Source organism: Homalodisca vitripennis, chromosome 4 (assembly GCF_021130785.1).
Source record: "Homalodisca vitripennis isolate AUS2020 chromosome 4, UT_GWSS_2.1, whole genome shotgun sequence".
NCBI lineage: Eukaryota > Metazoa > Arthropoda > Insecta > Hemiptera > Cicadellidae > Homalodisca > Homalodisca vitripennis.
This window is the reverse complement of record NC_060210.1, coordinates 121,077,563-121,096,836: the sequence shown is the minus strand read 5'-3', so window position 1 is coordinate 121,096,836 and position 19,274 is coordinate 121,077,563. Positions and strand designations below refer to the sequence as shown.

The window sequence follows — 19,274 nt, the reverse complement described above, 5'->3', positions numbered from 1 at the left end:
AAAAAGAGTCGTATCATCTGCAAACTGCACTGTTCTTCCATGCAGAAGCGATGATTCTATGTCGTTGACATAAAGCAGGAAAAGCACAGGACTGAGGATAGACCCCTGGGGGACTCCATATGTAGGCCTAAGGTCTATTGGTTTGGATGATTTATTTGATATCTGGACAACTTGGGATCTGTGGCTTAGAAATGAGCTAAGCCATTTAAAAGGCACGCCTCGAATGCCATGGGACTCAAGTTTGTCGAGCAGTATATTGTGGTCAACGCAGTCGAATGCTTTGGACAGATCCAGGAACACACTCATTGTGTGGTTCCGACATTCAATCCCCTCTACAATCATATCGACAAGACCAACGACTGCGTCGGTTGTCGATTTACCCTTTCTGAACCCAAACTGTTCATTTGAGAGCTGATTGTATTTGTCCAAAAAGTGAAGCATTCTTATAACAAAAAGCTTTTCAAAAATTTTGCTGAATACTGGCAAAATTGAGACAGGCAAATCGTGACCACTACCTCTATGTTGGTGTTCTGTACTGCTGAAGGCGATGTAAACTGAATGGATTGCCGGCTATACTGGCTGCTATGTTATTTGTACCTGATAAGAGGAAGCGGCAGCTTCCAGTTGGTGGTAGAGAACGAGCAGACACGTTCCAGCAGCCCAGCCTCAATTGTAGGCATTCCTCGCCCCATCTCCGCTTTCAATCTCCCGTACTTCGCTAAAATAAATAAATAAACATGCCTTTATTTCTTTAGCGTTTTTCAGTACATAACCGTTTTCCAGAGTAGCTTGCATCAAAATCATGCTATATGCATAATAACTAAATAACAATAACATACATAACCGCGCACAAAATAAAACAAACATAATAAAATTAGTTAACACCATGTGTTTAAAAAATTGTTTCAACAAGTCAAATATAAAAATATAAATACAACTTATAAATAATAAAACACATAAAGTTCTAAAATTTTCCAAATATTTAAAAAAATCATACTTAATATAGAAATCTCTTAGTGACAACTTAGGCAAATTCACAGTGAAAACTTTTATGGGACAATGTATCAATTATATGGCAAAAGTAACATCGGATAAATTTATTCGTTTTATATTTTTTTATATAATACTACATTCAGATATACAATGTTTCCAATCATGCTTACCATTCATTCGCCAGTTCTGTCCAACGTCAAGGGTTAGTCTTCTACATTGATGGTCTCCCAATTATAATCCAAAAACTCGTCGACACTATAAAATGCCTTAAACGCAAAAAAGCGTTTCAGGCGAGTCTTTAACGCCGTGGGCGTTTGTTCATTTTTTATGGAATCGGCCAATCTGTTGATGAAACGGACATCTGCCTGCGAGGTATTGTATTTTTCTTCCATAGTTGATTTTGACTTGTTCCGGATCATGAAAATATTTACCACACATCAGAGAATTCTATTACTATCAAAAGACAACTGAGATGGGTTTTATAAAAGTCATCAAATTTATAGTTAAAGATAGATAACAACTTAGTCTTTTAACACTTAATATTTGATTTAAAAAATGCACTGTAAGTTAAAAGTACATTAATAATGACACTATTTAAGTGTTTGTTTCTTTATAAACTGAAAAATAGTTTTAATATTTTAGAACATTTAGACCTGGAACTAAAATTTATTAGTACAAAACCACAGTCCCGCGAACTTTCATCTAGTTCTAGCCGACTTCTTCAACGAGAGTCTTCGGAATAAATTTCCTATGTCTTAGGATATTTTTAAGGTAATCAGTACTTACCTAATTGCTGAAATCTAAATATGGCGTAAAACTAATGGTTACGCCGTAGAGAATTTACTTACTAAGAATGTAAACAAATTGAAAATAATGGTTAAATGAATAAACATGTGATTTTTGTGTCATAAAATAACGTTTTACACAGAACAAAATTGATTACATCTGACTGACTCTTTCAATTTATATTTCATAACTAAAGACCAAGATGGTATTTTTCTTTACTTTAAAGACCAGAGGGGCTAAGCCCCGAGGGATTATGGAAGTAAGAATAAGCCTATATTCATACCAGAGACCGTAAGAGTGTCCATGTATCTGTTAACGGCATGGCTTTTGTGCTGGCAAACTCCCCCCCCCCCCGAACTTGAGTATTGCGTTTCAATTTGTGAATTTATCACGGCCAGCACACTGGCTTATCTTACGGCCAATATTACGAATCATGTGATTAACCTCGCAGTTGTGTCTTAAACTTATTTACAATTCAGTGGCTTGAAATTGAAATTTGATATTGTAATATGATCGTAGCGCAGCGTGTTATATAATAACCATGGAAATTATTTCAAAAGACATGCCAAGTTAGAGTAAACTGTGACTTGTTGACCTTCAACCAATCAAAGAGCTGATAAAGCCACCACCGTCACGCAAGGCAACTTCAACTCTGCAGTATGCATGAAACGTTACCTATTTATAGTCTAAGAATTAATTTGTTGCCTGCATTTAACTCGGCCTTTAAAATGTCATCGTATTTAAAGTTGGCTTGGTTTTGCGTCATTGTTCGAACTGTGCCATTAAGTATACTACAAGATATATCACTTGTGTTCTTGTTTCAGTGAATTGGTGAAAACAATAGATTAACAATTAAAGTAGAATAAAACAGGGTCTGAGGATGAATTAGTAATATTTAGTGGGTTATTTTGAAAATGTAATTCTACGCATTAACATAAGATAACCGTACGAGTCAAATAATATTTATGTGTTTAATTCCATTAAGAGAGAAGAAGAAGTGTCGAGATAAATGGATCATGCATGGCACCAGTGCCGTATATAGAAAATTATTTCGAGGGTAATTTTGGGGGTACAAAATACCCTCCAACAAACTGGGTCTCGGGATCTTATCCCAGGAAATTCATGAGTTATAGGACCTCATAAATGTGTTCTAGTTTAAAACTAACTAGTGGGTGTAATTTTATTTTTCACTTTCAAAATTTATGGGAGGCTTGAACCCTTTGAGCCCCCTTTATATACGCCCATTCAATACTGATGAAACTCACAATATATGAATATCATTTTTTAAATAAATCTATTAATTAATAAATACTGTTTAAACACATCAAAGACTTAAATATTATAATTTGGAAAAACAGTTTAAAATGGACGAGTATCCAGAAATAATAATTTTTAAGTGAAATTTGGATTAGCAAGGATGAAGCCATGTTTTATAGGATACCTAATTATGACTTGATTTGTATGTACAAATGAAAGATATCGTTCTGGTGGGGTAGCGGTTTATAAGAAGAATTCTGTAATTATTACATACAGTGAACAGTTAAAATTAAAATCAGCTGATATTTTAATGCTACAAGTTTGTTTTTCGGGCCACGATTTTATTTTATTTACTGTTTATCGTTTACATAGTTGTACAATTCAATACTTTATTAATGAATTTAATACATGTTTAAACAAAAACGATAAATCTGTAAAAAACTGTATTGTGATGGGTGATATAAATATTGATTTATTAAAGACAGATGATAATGATGTGGACAACTATAAATTAATGATGGCTGGTTATGGGTTTGAAGCACTTGTAACTCAACCGACAAGAGTAACTGCTACGACACGATCGTGTTATCGATCATGTCTACTTGAGGATGTCATGTAGAGACAAGCGACCGTGTGCGGTGGAGGCGGCTGTGGTGGAGGCCGATGTGACCGACCACTACATGACGTCGTTGCGGCTACGTTTGGCCGGGCGCCCCGCAGCCGAGCCCGCCGCTGCTACTTGTACTGTTATAAGTTACGATAAGCTGGACGGTATGTTGACTAATATGGACTGGACTGACATCTATAGGCAGAATAACGCTTCTGTGGCGTATGATTTATTTGAAATTAAAATACAATCTTGCATTGAACAATGTAAAGAAGTATATAAATTAAATAATAGAAATCGCAAATTAAAGCTTGGATGAATGATTACATTTGTAATCAAATAAGAAAAAGAAATTGGTTGTATAAAAAAGTAAAACATAGGTCGTTAAATGATGATAGATTTAGGTTATATTATAATTCTTTTAGGAACAGCTTGAAGCAAAAAAATTGAGTTAGCTAAATCAAACTATTATAGAAATAAACTGGAGAACAATATTGGTAATCATAAAGCTACTTGGAATACCATTAAGAATATGACTGGTCAGAACATAAAGAATGATATATTTTGTTTAAAAATTAATAATACAATGATTTCAGACCCAGAAATAGTTGCTGACGAATTTAATGATTTCTTTCTGTCGGTAGCTGGATCGCATAATAGAGGATAACTCAATTCCGAATGGTTTGGAGAACTGCCAATACAAAAAATAATTTTGTCCTAGTTCAAGAGAGGTCATCAATGTTGTTAGGACCGGTGTGTGTTGTGATGACATTGTGAGAATAGTTTTAAGTCTCTGAAAACTGGAAAATCGCCTGGGATTGATGGTTTGAACTCTTTTTTAGTTAAGCATATCTGCTCAAGGATAGCTGAAGTCTTTACGTTTATTATCAATTTAAGTTTTAGCACGGGAATTTTCCCTGAGAGTCTTTAAAGGGGCTGTTGTAATACCAATTTATAAAGGTAATTCGCCCAACATTTGTTCAAATTTCCGCCCCGATCTCATTGATTTCAAACATTTTCCAAAATAATAGAAAAAGTAATGAAAGAAAAACTTATTAGCTTTTTAAATAGAATAGATTTTTTTAGCAATAATCAGTATGGGTTTAGAGTGGGAATGAATAACAGAACGGGCTCTTTTAGACTTTGTTAGCAAATTAAATGAAGGTATTAATAGTGGTAAGTGTGTGAGTGGACTTTTTCTAGATATACAGAAGGCATTTGATACAGTCAACCATGCCATGCCATTTTATTAGAGAAATTATATAATTGTGGGGTTTCGTGGGGTAGCTCATGCTTGGTTTTTTCCAGCTACTTACAAAACAGAAGGCAATGTGTTAAAATCAAGGGTGTTTTGAGTAAAATGGGTGTAGTCAGGCACGGAGTCCCCCCAGGGATCGGTCTTGGGAGCAACTTTGTTCCTTGTATATATCAATGATCTTTGTAATTCTTCATTAAATGGCCAAATCACCGCATTCGCGGATGACACGGCCCTCTGCTATTTAAGTGAGACGTGGGAAGAATTAGAAAGAAAAATTTTAACCGACCTGGAAGCTTTAAAATGGTGGTTTTTACAGGAATAAATTAGTTCTCAACACACAAAAAAACTAACTGCATTAATTTTAATTTAAGGGGGTTCATTGAATTTAATAATAAAATTATATATAAATGTTTAGATTGTTTAAATACGATTAATACCTGTGTAAATTGTTCAGAAATCAGTCCAACCAGAGAAGTAAAATATTTGGGTGTAATCCTAGATAGCGAATTGAGCTGGAAAACGCATATAATTAAACTAAAATCAAAACTCATAACAGGAATTAGACTTTTTTATCACTTGCGGGACGTATGCCCAATCCAAACTCTTCGTTGTTTATATTTTGCCTTAGTAAATAGTAGATTAGAATACGCTATAATTTCTTGGGGTGGAACGTATAGATCTACAATAAAACCTGTGGAAAACATTCAAAAATGGTATGTTAAATTAATTCTAAAGAGAAGATTAAGAGAACCATCTCATCCGTGTTTTGTTAGTATGAATATTTTGCCGTTACGTTGTATTTATATATTTAAGGTTTTAAAAGCTTTTTATTTAATTAGTGGAAATTTACCATCAAACGTTAACTTTTTTAGACAAGGTCTTAGAAATGCTAGCAATTTTAGAGTTCCTAAACCTAATGTAACTTTTTATACAAAAACATTTAATTATACAGGACCAAGACTTTTCAATAGGTTGCCGCAAAATATAAAAAATATTACAAAAGTAAATAAATTCCTTAGAAGTGTTAAAACCTGGCTTTTAAGTATGGACAGAAGCAACGTTGAGTATCTGTTAACTATTATCCAATAGGTAATTTATTATGTTAACCTTTATTATTTGTTATTTTGGTTTGGCGGTTTGTGGAGATGTTTAAACATATATTTTCTTTACAATAAGTATATTCTGTTTATTTTTAATTTCACGAAGGGTAAGTTTGAGTTTTGTTAATTCTGTTTGCTAAGCCATAAAGATTGTAACAATAAATTAATTTATGGGATTAGAAGATATAGATAGTTATAGTGTCTGCAACCGCAAATGAACTCTTTATTTAAATAAACTTATCTGGTGGAATCCCTCATCAGGCTTTGCCTTTGGGACCCTATTTTCCTAATAAAATTATATTTTATTTGTCATAATAGAATTTTATATATGTTAGTATACATATGTAATACGCATATGATTTTGTGTTGATACTTATATTTGTGTTTTTTAGGAAATAAATCATTTATTCATTTATTCATTTTACCACCTTGAAAAAACGACGACCTTAAGAAAAATATATTACGCCCATTGATAGTGAACAATGGTTTCCAGATGATTTCTGCCTGTGACTTATAATAGTTCGATAGGGGAGAGCCAATGTGTATTCTATAAGAGTACAATCTAGAGTTTGGAGAAAGTTATCGAGTAAAGAGTAAAGTGAGAAAGAGTAAAGTAGAAAAACGAGGGCGTCAGTGATTACACTAAAACTATAATGATCTTCTATATAGAAAATTATTTTGGGGGGTGACGGGGTGACAGACTGGGTGGTTTAGGAAGTATAAAATATCCTTTAAATAGGGGCTCGGGAATTTTCCCTCAGGAAATTGTTGACTCTTAAGACCTCTATATGCGTTCTATCTTAAAACCAACTATTGGGGTCAAATTTAATGTTTAGATTTCAAATTTCCAGAGGGAGGGGTTGGAATCCCCTGAAATCCCTCCTTATATACCATCATGCTAATCATTGTATTGTTAGGCACTACGTTGGTTCAACTGCCAGTGACCTTGTTTTAATATACTCGAATGAACCTGAAGTTGGAGTAGAGTTCATATCATTAGGCCACCCACCTCATATTTGTGTGCTTTCAAGTTAGTTGTGATTTTTTAACACACAACGACACTTACTAATTGACTCATTGAATAAACTTTGTTCTAAAAATCAAATAAAGTAATAATTACGAATTTAGTAACCAGCTTGAATTTCGATATGGTCTTAGAGGTAGATGTAAAATTATACTTGTATAGTATTTCGAAAAAGTACATTATTACTTTTTTGGAGAAGAAGGCTATATCACATCGCGGTCTGAAAGGAAGAGGACTAGCGATTTAGCAATTTTTAGACAACTTTATGTTATTTCTTTTTTAACTGTGATTAAAATAACTACCTGTCAAAACAATTGTAATAAAGTTGCATATAACATGCACGTTATAGCCTAATAAAATACAGTATAGAAATAGTGTATTAAAGTATTACAAAACATGATGTTTATAGCATATAAAAATTGTCACATTAAACTTTAGTTTGGAGAGCTTAAAAATGGAATTTATGCCCCTTCAACGTCTGTATATGCAATTTTAATACAGCTTGAGAATAGTGGTGCGAATAGTGAAGGCGCTAAAGATCAGTATAAACTCTTACCATCTTCCAAGGAGATCAGGAACTTAAAACTAGTTTTGAAAAATAGTATCTAATAATGAATACAATGTGTATCAGAAAGCTTTAGCAGTATGTTTGTTCCAATATTTTAATGTAAATTGCCAAGAACGAGCTTCATTGATTATGTTAATAATGTAACGTAATTCCCTCAGATTGTTCCAGCTCAACGAGGTGTAAAACTCAGGAAATGAACTTGCAAAAGCAAGTTTTTCTCTGATTTGTACTACCTCGAGTGGTTTCTCTGAGAAACCTTTTTTTGTATAACCTCTGTTTAGTACTTTATAACGACTTGGACTGTAGATATTAATATTCCAGAATATTAATATTTAAATTATCAATGAGACATCCAAGACGATATAAAATATTTTTTGAGCTCCGAGTGAATATTCAGTACAATTTATTACTAAATTGTTAACTATTAAATATTATCTGGTTTGTCTAAAATAAAAATTACAGTTCAAAATAAAAACAATGGATTTATTTTAAACTGGCAAATTAATAAGTTTAACGTTTCAGAATTTTCATCTCTATTTTCCACAAAGAATTGACAAACCGTTTAGTAAATTTAAAAGTTCCTTTGGCAAAAAATAAAAATTTTAATCAAATATATCAAAATAAAATCAGAGCTCTCTTCTAAAATAAAATAATAAAATTTTAAAATAAAAATCAAATACTGCTTGGAAAGAACTAAAATAAAAATGTTCACTTCTAAGTTCACTCAAAATTCAAAATAAAAATTTAATCTTCTCTTTTCACTAGTTGAGAGTTGAACCTTAACTTTCAAGTCTTTGCAAATCAGATACAACTCTCTCAAACTAATGTTCAATTAATTTCCAATTAAAAATTCACAATAAAACAGTTCCAATTAAATATTAATAAATTACTACTTTTCCAAATCTCAATTAAATTTATTAACAAAGTTCAATTTTAATTCGCTTTTCTTGCAAGTATGAACCAAATGTAACTTGAATGATTCTATTATGCTCTATTGTTCATCGAGAATTAATTATGCAGATTGCTCTGTAGTTTCTATGAATTTAACTTTTTCCTCAAAATCCCTCGCGGAAAAAATTTAAGAAACACGGTGCACTGTAATCAACTTAATACACGGAAATAACCAAAAGAAGGGCGAAAATTTATGAGCTGACGTTTATATACTCTCCCCTCCAGTCAACACTGCTGGACATCCGCGGTGTTCCATCATTGGTCCAGCTGTATCAAACAAGGTGAACAATAGTCGTAACAAGACAAGTTCTAATCAATTCAAGGCAGTCAACCGCTTTCCTAACAATTTAAAACTACCAGTACTAACTTGCCAAAGGATTACATGTTCGTTTTTACCCTGACTTTTCACAATCTAATCTCAAATTAAATCCCAATATTTCGTTCCCAAAATTTTCATTTCATTTAAGTTTTAATAAAAAAAATAAACCAATGTAGCTTTAAAAACGCTACATACTTAACATTTGTTTCTAACAAAAAATAATTAGGTTCTATAACTATTTGGTAATTTTGGAAATGTTCATTGTCTTAGGTGTCCAATACCTGGGTTTTACGATTCCCAGTGACAAACATTTGGCGCACAGAAGATTTTTAAAATTATGAAAGGAGCTTTACTATCATAAGTTTGATAGTATAGTTAAGAACCCTTTATATTATATTATATATATATATATATATATATATATATATATATATATATATATAATTTCAATAAACATTGAATCGCAAAAAGTACTTGCTCCGCCTGGAGTCGAACCCGGATCACACATTTTCAGCTTGTGTAAATTGGATTTTTTATCTCTTTGTGTCCTTGTACAATATGGATACACAATTAATTCTTTGTTTGAAGTTTTTTTACGATGGAAGTATTGAAAAGGAAACAGGATTTTACCGGACATTTGCCATCGTTCAGTGAAACAAAAATCAGTAACACTACGTCTCGAGATGTGCAATCTGATCTCTTCTGCAGGTAAATAATTAACGTAACACAACTAACCTAGTTTGTAATTATGTGTTAGGTTAGTCATTTACCTGAAGAAGAGATCATATTTCAGATCTCGAAACGTTGTGTTACTGGTTTTTTTGTATCACTGAACGATGGAAAATGTCCGGAAAATCCTTTAAATAATTAATGTTGATAACAAACACCAATAGTGGATCTAATAAGTTATTTAAAATAAATTTCTTAAAATTTTGATCCTTAAGGCTTAAATGATGAATTTTTGCAGTTCTAAAATGTCAGTCACTTTTTTTAAACTCCACGAAAAAAGAAAAATATAGGATAACCCCTAAAAATTTAGTATTTTGAATTATAGCCTATGGTTACCAACTGTTGTAGTTTATAAATATATGCCACTAACAACATAGTGTGTTAGCTAAATTAAATGAATTGTAAAAGAAAACAATATAAATACACGCATAGAATATAAAGACAACATTGATTACAATCCGTACAAAATGATTGCTACACAATACAATTTCACAGAATAAAATTAAGTGGAAGAGTTCTGAATAACCCTTAACGATTAATTAGTATTGAGTAAGGGCTTTTATACCACTTAGGCCGGAGCGAGGCGAGGTTCCAACTCACAAGTGCCATTTAATATTCCAGACTGAATTCAGCACACTTTATCCTTTTATCCTTGTTAATAAAAGAGTTAAAACTGTTACCATTTGACTACATGCAGGTCGTTTATCAAATTTAATAATCCTAAGCTACTAATTTAATTACACTCTGTGACTATCATTTTTGAAAATGACTCGAACATTTTCCGTCTTTTTAAAGTTAACGAGTCTTTTATTGTTATGATAATTTTCTCTGAGCAAAATAACTTTTTATTGATAATATCCAATGTCCTTTAGGGAAAACGGTCCAAATTAATTTGCAAATTTGTGTTGGACCCTTTTGGAAATCGAACTCGTACCCTCTAACAAACATAGCCGCAGTCTTGCTTCTAAGGTAAATTCCATGAACCAGCTACATGCATATAACATATACTTTTGTCACTAATTAGACCTAATTCATTATTACATTTTGGTGGATGAATCTAAATATTGAGTGCAAAGATGTAATAAAAGCAATCAAAGTCATTTACCATTCTCCTGATCCCCTGTTCTTCGTAATTTAATTATCTGAATTTAATTAGGTGAATAATAAAACTTGTAGACATATTTTTTATATTCCAACTTAATTATATTATAGGATTCGTATAACCATATTACCTTTGAAAACGTGTAATATGCAAATTTAATTGCAATTTTACATTAGATCCTTAGGTGTCTACATATGTCTATTTAAATTCAATGAAATAAAATATAATTTTACAGTATTTTAAATTCATTTGTTATATTTTAACAAAATCAACGAAATTGCACATTTATCCCTATAGTATATTTTAAAGTATTATTTAAAACTAATTATTGCATTAGTTAGTGTGTACAACCCCCCCCCCCCTATCGGAGGGGCGGTTGTACACACCCTCTCATAGCAGCATATCAAAGACGTTAATAACACATTTATTTTCACTTCGTGCCTCGATCATAAAAACATGGTATTTTGTTACAATTATACCGTTCGATGTCTGCACGAAATAATTTTTAATTTGTAAGATTACTTGTTAAAATAAGAGTAAAATAATAATCTAACTGGCCTACCTAGGAAGGATGCTAAATAAGATAAGATATTCACAGGTTAGTATTTATGGTTTGGTCCAGCTAGGAAGTGTGATAATGCTAAATACAGTTTAACATTTAAAACTTTAGAAGATCATGTTACAATTACGTTTATATATACACATTTCATAAATAAATCAGGTTCGTGGGTGGATATCAGTTTTGTAACGTTGTTTTACAAATTAACTGATACCAATAACTATAATTATATATTAATTTAGATACCTATATCTGAATTTAAAAGTATTACGTATAAAACACGAACATTACTTTAATCAAGAAACATTACAAGTTACAGTTTTTAATCTCTTACGAGTTAATATCTTAATGGTGGGTGGAAGGCCATTGTGTTCCTGAAATACAAAGTACGAGAAAGCTTTCTTTGTTGACTCCAGCCTTATACGCAGTATTTGTAGCATGTCATCCTGTCGCGTCATTCTGTAACAGCAGTCGCTCGTGTTTATTTATTTATTTGACCAATGGCAATACCTTCATATATAATATATATATATATATATATATATATATATATATATATATATATATATATATATATATATATGTATATACTAGCTGTTTCCCGCGGCTTCGCACGCTTTTCGTAAGTTTTGCCCGCGTATGAGCATTTCTGGTTGAAGTAAATTATATTTCCAACCCCGATGTAGATTTTACCTTGATGTCACGATCAAGAAAATATGTCAAAAATGTATTGTACATGCATAATGTATTTTATTACAAAGTGGTCTACCACTCAACCTTTAAGTTCAACCAAAAATTTAGTTTAGACAATTATACATCATAACTTAGCGCCTTCAAATAGTGTTTCACTGTTTAATATACGTATCTATCTCGTAATTGCAGGTTATAATGTGCATGCGCTTTGAAAACTTTTCTTCATTTTATTCGTTTATATTCACGACATAAGCGAATAATTCAGATAATAACTATCCTATCTTCTAAGTTAGACTAAATTACGGATACATGTGAAATTTGATTGAAATTGGTTCAGTCGTTTTGGAGTTTATTGGCAACATACATCGTGACTCAAGATTTTTATATATATAAGATATATACATAGATGGACTAAGCGATCTGCGCGGACGGGCGACCGCCTGGTGATCGGGTGGGGGAGAGAGGCGTATTTTCCAAGAATATTGGGCTTTCTCGTAGACCCCATCCTTTTGTATTTTTCGTAAACCTATAGAGGACTGGACTATTTACTGATTTATTCAGTTGCATTGTGATTATATTCAAATAAAAAGTGTTCCGGTAGTTCAGTTCTTTTAAATCAATCATAGAATGACAGCGCGTATTTGAAGTCAATGTTTCTTGGATGGCTAGTACATCCTCGGTCGCGCGCTCAGATCCCTTAGTAGTCAGTATGAAGCGTACTGGCAGCTTGGAAGAGGTAAGACGGTTCACTGCTCAATGTTACTGTCTGGAACATACAGAGCTGCTCAGTTTGTTTGGTTGCTGTAGATACTGCATTGGTGTTTTGAAACTCTATAGCAAGAAATGTTATCAAATTTTCTTAGATTATAAACAAATCGCAATGTACAATATTATCTTCGTGAAAGGGTGTCCTGAGTTACAGTTTGATCATCTTAACGAAACAGGTATAAACTTTCAAATACAGTCAATCTTTACAGAACTGGGTTAGCTATTTCTTAACCCGTTAATGTTAACCCATTTACGATACTTTAATTTAATTTCGTGACTTTTACGACATCTATGTTTTTTGTGATGTACCGCTAAAAATAATAATACAGTTTTGCTGGCAACTTTGTATAAGTGTTTCAGAATTTAGTAAAATGTTCAACGTTATGTGATAAACAACAAAAATAACACGTTAAAGATATTTCTAACTGCGTATTCCTGAGCCCTATTAATCTAGAGAGAAGGAGTAAGCTCGTAGACAATACTTGGTAAAGGATGAGTAATCTGAAGATGGATTGCAAAACCTCCTCGGATGACAGGGATCTATCCAGCATGGGATATCTCCTCCAGGGATGGGAGGTTATTGTTGAGGCGTTATTAAGATTCATCGCTCAGTGAAAACAAGAACAGAGATCCTGTGAACATGAACTGTCTCTAATCATAGTTTCTTCCTGTGTAGGAGTTTTAAATTAATTATTGGCTGCAATATCTAGCTAAAAATACTGAGTACCAAGTCAATAATGTATCTAATTCTGTTATTGGCTTAAACAAATATTTAAGAGCTCAATATTCAGAATTAAAATGGCTTATTGCAGGATTATCACCATTTACAACATACATTTTGATAATTAAGTAATTTGCACAAAATTAATAATTATTCCTTTCTTAGGTACTTCTTCGGGAAGATGATGATCGTTAACAAAGAATGACTAGCATCACAGCAATGGAGGGAATAAACAAACTGTAAGTGGCTGATTACTAAACAACTTGAACATAACTGATGTGTAAAATTATATGTATAATACGTGGCCTCTGTATTTGTACATCTGCATTTTTTTACATGTGTGTATGTGTGAGATTGTTGCGAAAGTGTGTGTTGTCAAAATTATAGTATGTCTGTGTTTTGCAAATAGAACTGAAAACAGAAACTTACATATATTATGTTTTCGTACATCAATATTATGGAATTTAATTGCCCTTTATAATTATTTAATTATAATTAAATATTTATAATTATAAAATTGCCACGCGTTCTACAGTATAGACGAGTTTATAGCACACAATTGGGAGACCTCTCAATTGGCTGACTGAACGGGGAAGTGGTGGGTAAATTCGAATGAAGAGAGAGAGAGAGAGAGAGAGAGAGAGAGAGAGAGAGAGAGAGAGAGAGAGAGAGAGAGAGAGAGAGTGAATGCGGAAGTTGTACGTTTGAAAGGAACTTCGGTGCTAGAATGAATGGAAATTTAGCTAAACAAATTGACGATTACTATAACATTGTTTTCATGTTTTACGCAATAAATAATTTATTATTTATAATTATTATTCTTATTGATAACTTACTTAACTTTGTTTAAACACTTTTCGTCTTTTTAATACTTCTAGAGAATACAATTATTTATAACCAAACTATGAATTTAAGAAAATTCAATTCAACATTAAGTATATTGATTGCGTTTATTTTCTATTCTCTCTCTTACGCTAACAGCATGTTACAGATTCAGGAATATTACTGTTGACAATGGCGCCTCAGAGTAACTAAAACAAGAATGTCTCTCTGTAAGCTTCTCTTTGCACTACATGAATATTTTAGAGAGATGCCATAGCTTGTAGGGGTTTGAATTTTTGAATGAATTTCTGCCCCACGTTGGTGTCGTCAAAATGAGAACAAAATGTCGTCAAATGAGTAATTTGGTGTGGTCCAAATTATTTCCTTGCCCACATTGGTGGTGTCAAAATAAAACAAGTTCAAAGTAGTATCCAGGCCAAGTTGGTGGTACAAAATACAATGGTTTCAAGTCGTTGAATGTGTATAGGAGGTTGATTTTCATACAAAGTTAAAATTAATATTGGATTATGAATTCCTATGTCGTTGAACAGCAGATGTTAATGTTTGTTTTATTTATTAGATATAAACCAATTTCAATTTCAATTTTATATTCGTAAATGTGTAGTTCAATTGTAAATTAAAACATTCAGCTCAAAATGTACTTGTAAATTTATAATACTGCATTCGTTAAATTCCAAAGCACAAATCACTAGGTTAAGTATGTAGGTCACTAGGTGAATATTTTTCTTATATTTCAAAACGCTATCTTGAATTTGCTGCAATCAAAGTCTAATCTATCATATTGGTTTACTCACTCGACAGTAACCTTGATCCTTCTGAGGATCTATAATCAAGGACAGTAGTGAAGGCCATTTCAATTTTCGTTCCTCTGGTGAAAATTGATCTCTGCGTTATATAATTATTTCATCCTTCTTTAAGATTAAAGAATGAAATAATTAAATTTTGAGGTGCACTAAAACCATCATTATATTTGACACATTTTTTTTATTTAAACTTAATACATTCACCTCATGATATAAACTTCATTGTAGAATCTTAGTCTATTCACTTACGTATGAGTATAATTAAACTTGGTCAACACGTCATTGTTCAATTTTCACTTATTAAACAGCAATGCCCTTAATAAAATACTAATCTTCCAAAGTGAATTCAATTCTCATGTAATATTAGACCAAACGTATAAATGTTTGTACTTTAGTTCACAAAAACTAAAGCATATTAAAAGAAATTAAACGATTTGTATGGGCACCAAAAAGGAGTCTTATCCTTCCAGATGCCAAACAACGAGCACAAAAGTGGAGAGTGACGGAAGAAACTACCTTCTACTTTTAATCTGGAATTCACGCCAATACATTCAAAACTCAATATATCTCCTTGTAAAATATAAAATTCTTTAGTAATTGTCATGATTTAATAATTTAAATGTATTCCAATATAAATCTATTTGAATTAATATATTTTTATCTCATTTTTACACTAATACATCGCAGTCACGTTCAACGGTGACTACATGGTTGTGCCACGTGATTCAACTATGACCCCCACACCTATTTGCCTACACACTAACTGTATGTTATAGATGGAAGGTATAATAGAGATGCTAAATTACTCAATGACACTAACTGGATCACCAACATAGTGTATGCGTAGGCTCGCTGTCTATTACATACTATCTGCATGTTACAGACGAGGAGCATAGCTACGATGTTGTAATGGTTAATGACACCAACTGTTGGTGATGACCGACATCGCCGACATAGTATGTAATAGACAGGGAGGCAACGCTTACACTATCTGTATGTTACAGACGAGGAGCATAGCTACGATGTTGTAATGGTTAATGACACCAACTGTTAGTGATGACCGACATCGCCGACATAGTATGTAATAGACAGGGAGGCAACGCTTACACTATCTGTATGTTACAGACGAGGAGCATAGCTACGATGTTGTGTTGGATATTGACACCAACTACATCGCCGACACAGTATGTAATAGACAGGGAGGCAACGCTTACACTATCTGTATGTTACAGACGAGGAGCATAGCTACGATGTTGTGTTGGATATTGACACCAACTACATCGCCGACACAGTATGTAATAGACAGGGAGGCTACGCTTACACTATCTGTATGTTACAGACGAGGAGCATAGCTACGATGTTGTGTTTATATTGACACCAACTACATCGCCGACACAGTATGTAATAGACAGGGAGGCTACGCTTACACTATCTGTATGTTACAGACGAGGAGCATAGCTACGATGTTGTGTTGGATATTGACACCAACTACATCGCCGACACAGTATGTAATAGACAGGGAGGCTACGCTTACACTATCTGTATGTTACAGACGAGGAGCATAGCTACGATGTTGTGTTGGATATTGACACCAACTGTTGGTGACCAACATCGCCGACACAGTATGTAATAGACAGGGAGGCTACGCTTACACTATCTGTATGTTACAGACGAGGAGCATAGCTACGATGTTGTGTTAATGGATATTGACACCAACTACATCGCCGACATAGTATGTAATATACAGGGAGGCAACGCTTACACTATCTGTATGTTACAGACGAGGAGCATAGCTGCGATGTTGTGTTGGATATTGACACCAACTACATCGCCGACATAGTATGTAATAGACAGGGAGGCAACGCTTACACTATCTGTATGTTACAGACGAGGAGCATAGCTACGATGTTGTAATGGTTATATTGACACCAACTACATCGCCGACACATCGCCGACATAGTATGTAATAGACAGGGAGGCTAACGCTTACACTATCTGTATGTTACAGACGAGGAGCATAGCTACGATGTTGTGTTGGATATTGACACCAACTGTTGGTGACATCGCCGACACAGTATGTAATAGACAGGGAGGCTACGCTTACACTATCTGTATGTTACAGACGAGGAGCATAGCTACGATGTTGTGTTGGATATTGACACCAACTACATCGCCGACACAGTATGTAATAGACAGGGAGGCTACGCTTACACTATCTGTATGTTACAGACGAGGAGCATAGCTACGATGTTGTGTTGGATATTGACACCAACTACATCGCCGACACAGTATGTAATAGACAGGGAGGCTACGCTTACACTATCTGTACGTTACAGACGAGGAGCATAGCTACGATGTTGTGTTGGATATTGACACCAACTACATCGCCGACATAGTATGTAATATACAGGGAGGCAACGCTTACACTATCTGTATGTTACAGACGAGGAGCATAGCTGCGATGTTGTGTTGGATATTGACACCAACTACATCGCCGACACAGTATGTAATAGACAGGGAGGCTACGCTTACACTATCTGTATGTTACAGACGAGGAGCATAGCTACGATGTTGTGTTGGATATTGACACCAACTACATCGCCGACACAGTATGTAATAGACAGGGAGGCTACGCTTACACTATCTGTATGTTACAGACGAGGAGCATAGCTACGATGTTGTAATGGATAATGACACCAACTGGAGCGGCGCCGAATTCGATAATGGTGAGTGTTTTTCATTGGCTTGTACAATGGGTAAATTAGTCTAATTGGCATGGAATCTATGTGACTATTCAATTGGGTTCACTAAAATATCAGAACTATTACTCAATTGTAATAAATAATTTTAATGTACTTGGCACCATAAAATTGTATTTTTTCCAATTGTCTCTTATGGAAAGATTTAAGGATTGTAATTTTATACCCAAAACATGAAAGAGTCTTACCACATCCTATGGTATAAAATTATGTCGGAAACAATACAAATATTTATAGAATACCTTAAATAGAAATATTTTATGGATATCTTTCTCCTGGACGTGAATTAATGAAACTATTATGAGATTTCCTCTTCTTGCCCACTGACTACCGTTTGCTCTTTGAAAGAAATATTCCAAGAACTTGGATGTCTATTATGTCATCCTGTAAGGACATTCACTCGGTGTATAGAGTTAAAGATCAGTGGTGTTTCAGTGGACTCGGGTACATTTTTCAGGTGGCTAACACATCCTTCTTGAGCTACTGATACATCTTAATTTACGTATCTCTCAGTGGCAACGCCACATCTTCCGTCTTCATGTATGATCACTTCTCAACTCCAGTCCTGCCTATTATTAATTTGATTCTGCTACGTTATTTTATTCTTAAGTTATTTAAATCTATGTCAACTATATAGGTAACTTTTCTTGTCTAAGACGCATTAAAGTGATAACAAACAATTAATACAGATAATAGATTTTACAATCCAATTATTTATTTAACTTTAATTTTTGTTGTATTATGTGAGTTAATATCGCTCTGGTGTATTAAGCGTCATCTGTACTGGTAGCCATCTTCATTAAAATCTCCAAATAATCGTATTACCTTAATTTGTTGTATTATGTGAGTTAATATCGCTCTGGTGTATTAAGGCGTCATCTGTACTGGTAGCCATCTTCATTAAAATCTCCAAATAATCGTATTACCTTAATGTTTGCCTAATTTTAAAATATTATCAAAACGCACACAAACCCTTTATAGTTTTTCAAACAGATTTATTACTTTCATAAATCAAAATCATTATTTTACATTATCGTTTAAATATTAAAAAGTATATAATTTAGAATAAACAATAGTAAGCGTAAGGATATGTATTGATGAAATATTTAATATGAGAGATATAAGTCATGTCTAGTCTACGAAAGAAGCAAGGAGAAGATGATCCGTAAAACGGCATGGCGAATATGTCTTGTACTTCTGCTAAGAATGATAAGAGACTAGGGTTTCAGTCTCAAACACCCACTTATTCTGTACCCCCCCCCCTTTCCCTCCCACTCCATCCCTCACCCTCCTTCTCAGTCCCTCTCCCCCATTTCAGCCTCATTATTCTGCTATTTCTATCCCTAACATATGACTTCTTTTTATTTAAGACTGAAAAACTCTACCAGGACTTTATCGTTTCATCCATTATGTATTCTATGCTCTAAACTCCTT

General features: G+C 33.4%; 1 long non-coding RNA gene across 1 annotated transcript in view; it reads left to right on the top strand.

Annotated features, from left to right (window-relative positions):
* LOC124360061 overlaps nucleotides 1-19,274 on the top strand; it is a 30,495-nt gene that overhangs the window by 10,582 nt on the left and 639 nt on the right. The window contains exons 2-3 of the long non-coding RNA XR_006922202.1: nucleotides 13,601-13,674; nucleotides 17,739-17,807. This is a non-coding gene — a long non-coding RNA (uncharacterized LOC124360061). The remainder of the gene's footprint in view (nucleotides 1-13,600; nucleotides 13,675-17,738; nucleotides 17,808-19,274) is intronic.